At 40.3% G+C, this 6722-nt stretch overlaps 1 non-coding gene across 1 annotated transcript; it reads right to left on the bottom strand.

The window, feature by feature from the left end:
• Positions 1-1526: 1526 nt before the first annotated feature.
• LOC148564946 (small nucleolar RNA R71) lies at positions 1527-1630 on the bottom strand. The gene has a single exon (XR_015885038.1). It is a non-coding gene; the product is annotated as a small nucleolar RNA R71 (small nucleolar RNA).
• Positions 1631-6722: the final 5092 nt, after the last annotated feature.

The raw sequence follows: 6722 nt of genomic DNA, 5'->3' as shown, positions 1-6722 counted from the left end.
AGCTGAAAAGCGAGTCCAAATATTATATATGGGATGAACCATATTTATAGAGGTGTGGTGCTGACCAGGTAATTACAAGTTGTGTACCCCAATCAGAATTCCAGTCCATTTTAGAAGCCTGCCACTCTTCTGAAAGTAGAGGACATTTTGGCCCTCAAAGAACAGCTAGAAAAATCCTAGACTGTGGATTCTGATGGCCTACTCTTTTTAAAGATGCTACTGCTTTTTGTAAATCTTGTTCCCCATGCCAAAGGTTTGGTAATATATCCAAGAGGGATGAGATGCCTCAACAGATTATGCTTTTCTGTGAAATTTTTGACGTTTGGGGCATTGACTTCATGGGTCCATTTCCAAACTCTAGTGGTTACCTTTATATACTATTAGCTGTAGATTATGCCTCTAAATGGGTGGAAGCAATTCTTACCGGCACTGATGATGCTAACACTGTTGTTTCCTTTGTTAGAAACCATATTATCTGTCGCTTTGGATCACCACGAGCAATCGTGAGTGATAAAGGAACTCACTTTTGTAACAGGAGATTAGTAGGATTACTGAAGAAGCATGGGATTGTTCACAAGGTAGCAACAACATACCATCCCCAGACCAATGGACAAGCAGAGGTATCTAATAGAGAAATAAAGCATATTCTGGAGAAGATAGTAAAGCCTCATAGGAAGGACTGGAGTGCCAGGCTACAAGATGCGCTCTGGGATACTAACCAATAATTAAAATAAAAACAAAAATATTTTCCTTTTATTTTAATTTAAAATTCGAATTCTCTCTCTCTCTTTCATCTCTTTCTATTTATTTATTTACTTACTAACACTTCTCTCCTTCTTTTAATTCGAACCCTCTCTCCCTCTCTGTGTTCGAATTCTTCATCTTCTACCTTCTTCATTCTACTTTTCTATTTTCTACTTATATAAAGGAATCTCTATACTGTAACATAGAGGATTCCTATTCTTTTCTGTTCTCTTCTTTTTCATATGAGCAAGAGCAAGGATACGAATATTCTTGTTGAAGCTGATCCAGAACCTGAAAGGACTCTAAAGAGGAAGCTAAGAGAAGCTAAAGCACAACACTCTAGAGAGGACCTAACAGATTTTTTTGAAAAAGAAGAAAAGATGGCCAAACCCAATAGCAATGGTGGAGATGCAAGGAAGATGCTTGGTGACTTTACTGCACCTACTTCTAACTTCTATGGAAGAAGCATCTCAATTCCTGCAATTGGAGCAAACAACTTTGAGCTTAAGCCTCAATTAGTTTCTCTAATGCAGTAGAATTTCAAGTTTCATGGACTTCCATTGGAAGATTTTCATCAGTTTTTAGCTGAATTCTTGCAAATCTGTGACACTGTTAAGACCAATGGGGTTAATCATAAGGTTTATAGACTTATGATTTTCCCCTTAGCTGTAAGAGACAGAGCTAGGACATGGTTGGACTCACAACCTAAAGATAGCCTAAACTCTTAGGAAAAGCTGGTCAATACTTTCTTGGCCAAATTCTTTCCACCTCAAAAGTTGAGTAAGCTTAGAGTGAAAGTCCAAACCTTCTGACAGAAGGAAGGTGAATCCCTCTATGAAGCTTGGGAAAGATACAAGCAATTGATCAGAAGGTGTCCTTCTGACATGTTTTCAGAATGGAGCATCATATGTATATTCTATGATGGTCTGTCTGAATTGTCCAAGATATCATTGGACCACTCTGCTGGGGGATCTCTTCATCTGAAGAAGATGCCTGCAGAAGCCCAGGAACTCACTGAAATGGTTGCAAATAACCAGTTCATGTACACTTTTGAAAGGGATCCTGTGAATAATGGAACAACTCAGAAGAAAGGAGTTCTTGAGATTGATACTCTGAATGCCATATTGGCTCAGAACAAAATATTGACTCAGCAAGTCAATATGATTTCTCAGAATCTATCTGGAATGCGAGCTGCAATAGGCAATACTAAGGAAACTTCTTCTGAAGAAGAAGCCTATGACCCTGAGAATCCTGCAATGGAAGAGGTGAATTACATGGGAGAATCCTATGGAAACACCTATAATCCTTCATGGAGGAATCATCCAAATTTCTCATGGAAGGATCAACAGAAGCCTAATCAAGGCTTCAGTAACAATAATGGTGGGAGAAATAGGTTTGGCAATATCAAACCTTTTCCATCATCTTGTCAGCAACAGACAGAGAATTCTAAGCAGAGCCACTCTGACTTAGCAAATGTAGTCTCTGATCTATCTAAGACCACTCTCAGTTTTATGACTGAAGCAAGGTCCTCCATTAGAAATTTGGAGGCACAAGTGGGTCAGCTGAGTAAAAGAGTTACTGAACTCCGTCCTAGTACTCTCCCAAGCAATACAGAAGAGAATCCAAAGAGAGAGTACAAGGCCAAAAACATGTCCCATATGGCCGAACCTGTAAAGGAGGGAAAGGCAGTGATTTCCAGTGAGGAAGACCTCAATGGACGTCCATTGGCCTCCAAGGAGTTCCCTAATAAGGAACCAAGGGAATCTGAGGCTCATATAGAGACCATAGAGATTCCACTGAACTTACTGTTGCCATTCATGAGCTCTGATGAGTATTCTTGCTCTGAAGAGGATGAAGATGCTATTTAAGAGCAAGTTGCTCAATATCCAGGAGCAATCATGAAGCTGAATGCCAAGTTATTTGGTAATGAGACTTGGGAGGATGAACCCCCATTGCTTATCAATTAACTGAATTATCTGGTTCAACTGAAATTACCTCAGAAGAAACAGGATCCTAGAAAGTTCTTAATACCTTGTACCATAGGCAGCATGACCTTTGAGAAGGCTCTGTGTGACCTGGGGTCAGGGATAAACCTTATGCCCCTCTCTGTAATGGAGAAACTAAGGATCTTTGAGGTACAAACTGCTAAAATCTCACTGAAGATGGCAGACAATTCAAGGAAACAGGCTTATGGACTTGTAGAGGATGTCTTAGTGAAGGTTGAAGGCTATTATATCCCTACTGACTTCATAATCCTAGACACTGGGAAGGAAGAAGATGATTCTATCATCCTTGGAAGACCCTTCCTAGCCACAGTAAGAGCTGTGATTGATGTGGACAGAGGAGAGCTAGTCCTTCAATTGAATGAGGACTACCTTGTGTTTAAGGCTCAAGGATCTTCTTCTGTAACCATGGAGAGGAAACATGAAAAGCTTCTCTCAATACAGAGTCAAACAGAGCCCCCACACTCAACTTCTAAGTTTGGAGTTGGGAGGCCATCATTAAGCTCTAAATCTCTGTGAAGCTATCTAAGAGCTCACTGTCAAGTTATTGACATTAAAAAAGCGCTTATTGGGAGGCAACCCAATGTTATTTAATTATATTTATTTTAATTTCCATTGTTACTTTATGTTTTCTTTAGGTTGATGATCATGTGAAGTCACAAAAATAACTGAAAAGTCAAAAACAAAATGAAAAATAGCGTTAAAAATAGCAGACCCTGGAGGACAGGCTTACTGGCGTTTAAACGCCAGTAAGGATAGCAGAATGAGCGTTTAACGCCCAGCCTAGTAGCATTCTGGGCGTTAAATGCCAGAATGGGCAGCACTCTGGGTGTTTAACACCAGAAATGGGCATCTGGCTGGCAATTAACGCCAGAAATGGGCATCTGGCTGGCATTTAACGCCAACAATGGGCAGCAGACTGGTGTTTAACGCCAGGAAAGGTAGCAGAGCTGGTGTTAAACGCCAGGTTTGGCATACAATGGCCGTTTAGACGCCAGAATGGTGCAGGGACTCAAATTCCTTGACGCCTCAGGATCTGTGGACCCCACAGGATCCCCACCTACCCCACCTATTCTTCTCTCCTCTTCACACCTTTCCATAATACTCTTCCCCAAACACCATTGACCAATCCCATCAAAACCTCTTCACCAAATACCCTTCACCTATCAAATCCTACCCTCTTCCCCACAACCTCTTCACCGCTAACACCCATCCATCATTAAACCCCACCTGCCTCACCATTCAAATTCAAACCATTTCCTTCCCAAACCCACCCCTCATACACGGTTACCCTCTCTCCCTTACCCTATAAATACCCCTCCTTACCACCTTCATCTTCACACAACATACACACTACTACCCCCTTGGCCGAACCACTCACCTCCCTCCATCTCCTCCATTTCTTCTTCTACTACTCCCTTCTTTCTACTTTTGCTCGAGGACGAGCAACCATTCTAAGTTTGGTGTGGAAAAAGCTAAAGCTTTTTGTTTTTCCATAACCATTAATGGCATCTAAGGCCGGAGAAACCTCTAAAAAGAGGAAAGGGAAGGCAATTCCTTCCACCTCCAAGTCATGGGAGTTGGAGAGATTCATCTCAAAGGTCTATCAAGACCACTTATATGAAGTTGTGGCAAAAAAAAAGGTGATCCCCGAGGTCCCCTTTAAGCTCAAAAAAAGGGAATATCCGGAGATCCGACATGAGATTCGAAGGCGAGGTTGGGAAATTCTCACAAACCCCATTCAACAAGTCGGGATCTTAATGGTTCAAGAGTTCTATGCCAATGCATGGATCACTAAGAACCATGACCAAAATATGAACCCGAACCCAAAGAATTGGCTCACAATGGATTGGGGGAACTACTTGGATTTCAGTCCGGAAAATGTGAGGCTAGCATTCATCTTGCCAATGATGCAAGGAGACCCTCACCCTTTCACCAGAAGGGTCAACTTTGATCAAATGTTGGACCAAGTCCTTATGGACATTTGTGTGGAAGGAGCTCAATGGAAGAAAGACTCAAGAGGCAAGCCGGTTCAACTAAGAAGGCTTGACCTCAAACCCGTGGCTAAGGGATGGTTAGAGTTCATCCAACACTCTATTATTCCTACTAGCAACCGGTCTGAAGTTATAATAGACCGGGCTATCATGATCCATAGTATCATGAATGGAGAGGAAGTAGAAGTTCATGAGATCATATCCCTAGAACTCTACAAAGTGGCGGATAAGCCCTCTACTTTGGCAAGGTTAGCCTTCCCTAATCTCATTTGTCACCTATGCAATTCAGATGGAATTGTCATAAAGGAAGATATCCTTATTGAAGAGGACAAGCTCATCACTAAGAGAAGAATGGAGCAAACAAGAGAGCCCACTCATGGACCTCAACAAGAGCATGAGGAAGTTCCTCATCAAGAAATCCCTGAGATGCCTCAAGGGATGCACTTTCCTCCACAAAACTATTGGGAGCAAATTAACACTTCCTTAGGAGAACTGAGTTCCAACATGGGACAACTAAGGATGGAGCATTAAGAGCATTCCATCCTCCTCCATGAAATTAGAGAAGACCAAAGAGCCATGAGAGAGGAGCAACAAAGGCAAGGAAGAGACATAGAGGAGCTCAAGCACTCCATAAGATCTTCAAGAAGAAGAACTAGCCGCGTCACTTAGGTGGACCCGTTCTTGAATTTCCTTGTTCTTATTTTTTCTATTTTTCGAAAATTATGCTTTATATTTTGACTATGTTTGTGTTTTTATTACATGATCATTAGTGTCTAGTGTCTATGTCTTAAAGATATGAATGTCCTATGAATCCATCACCTCTCTTAAATGAAAAATATTTTTAATTGCAAAAGAATAAGAAGTACATGATTTGAAATTCTATCTTGAAATTAGTTTAATTATTTTGATGTGGTGGCAATACTTTTTGTTTTCTGAATGAATGCTTGAACAGTGCATATTTTTGAATTTGTTGTTTATGAATGTTAAAATTGTTGGCTCTTGAAAGAATAATGAAAAAAGAGAAATGTTATTGGTAATCTGAAAAATCATAAAATTGATTTTTGAAGAAAGAAAAAGCAGTGAAAAACAAAGCTTGCGAAAAAAAATGCGAAAAAAAAAGAAGTAAGCAGAAAAAGCCAATAGCCCTTTAAACCAAAAGGCAAGGGTAAAAAGGATCCAAGGCTTTGAGCATTAATGGATAAGAGGGCCCACTTGAATAAAATCCTGGCCTAAGCGGCTAAACCAAGCTGTCCCTAACCATCTGCTTGTGGCGTGAAGGTGTCAAGTGAAAAGCTTGAGACTGAGCGGTTAAAGTTGTGGTCCAAAGCAAAAAGAGTGTGCTTAAGAGCTCTGGGCACCTCTAACTAGGGACTCTAGCAAAGCTGAGTCACAATCTGAAAAGGTTCACCCAGTTATGTGTCTGTGGCATTTATGTATCCGGTGGTAATACTGGAAAACAAAATGCTTAGGGTCACGGCCAAGACTCATAAAGTAGATGTGTTCAAGAATCAACATATACTGAACTAAGAGAATCAATAACACTATCTGAATTCTGAGTTCCTATAGATGCCAAAACTGTTCAGAAGCAAAAAGGTTACCAGCCCCGCTCATCTAATTGGAACTAAGTTCATTGATAAGTTTGGAATTCATTGTATATTCTCTTCCTGTTATCCTATTTTATTTTCAGTTGCTTGGGGACAAGCAACAATTTAAGTTTGGTGTTGTGATGAGCGGATAATTTATACCCTTTTTGGCATTGTTTTTACATAGTTTTTGGTATGATTTAGTTACTTTTTATTATATTTTTATTAGTTTTATTCAAAAATCACATTTCTGGACTTTACTATGAGTTTATATGTTTTTCTATAATTTCAGGTATTTTCTGGCTGAAATTGAGGGACCTGAGCAAAAATCTGATTCAGAGGCTGAGAAAGGACTGCAGATGCTGTTGGATTCTGACCTTCCTGCACTCGAAATGGAT

Source organism: Arachis ipaensis, chromosome B5 (genome assembly GCF_059453495.1).
Source record: "Arachis ipaensis isolate K30076 ecotype BB chromosome B5, ASM5945349v1, whole genome shotgun sequence".
Classification (NCBI taxonomy): Eukaryota; Viridiplantae; Streptophyta; class Magnoliopsida; order Fabales; family Fabaceae; genus Arachis; species Arachis ipaensis.
The sequence above is the reverse complement of the archived record's forward strand: the minus strand, read 5'-3'. Positions and strand labels throughout refer to the sequence as shown.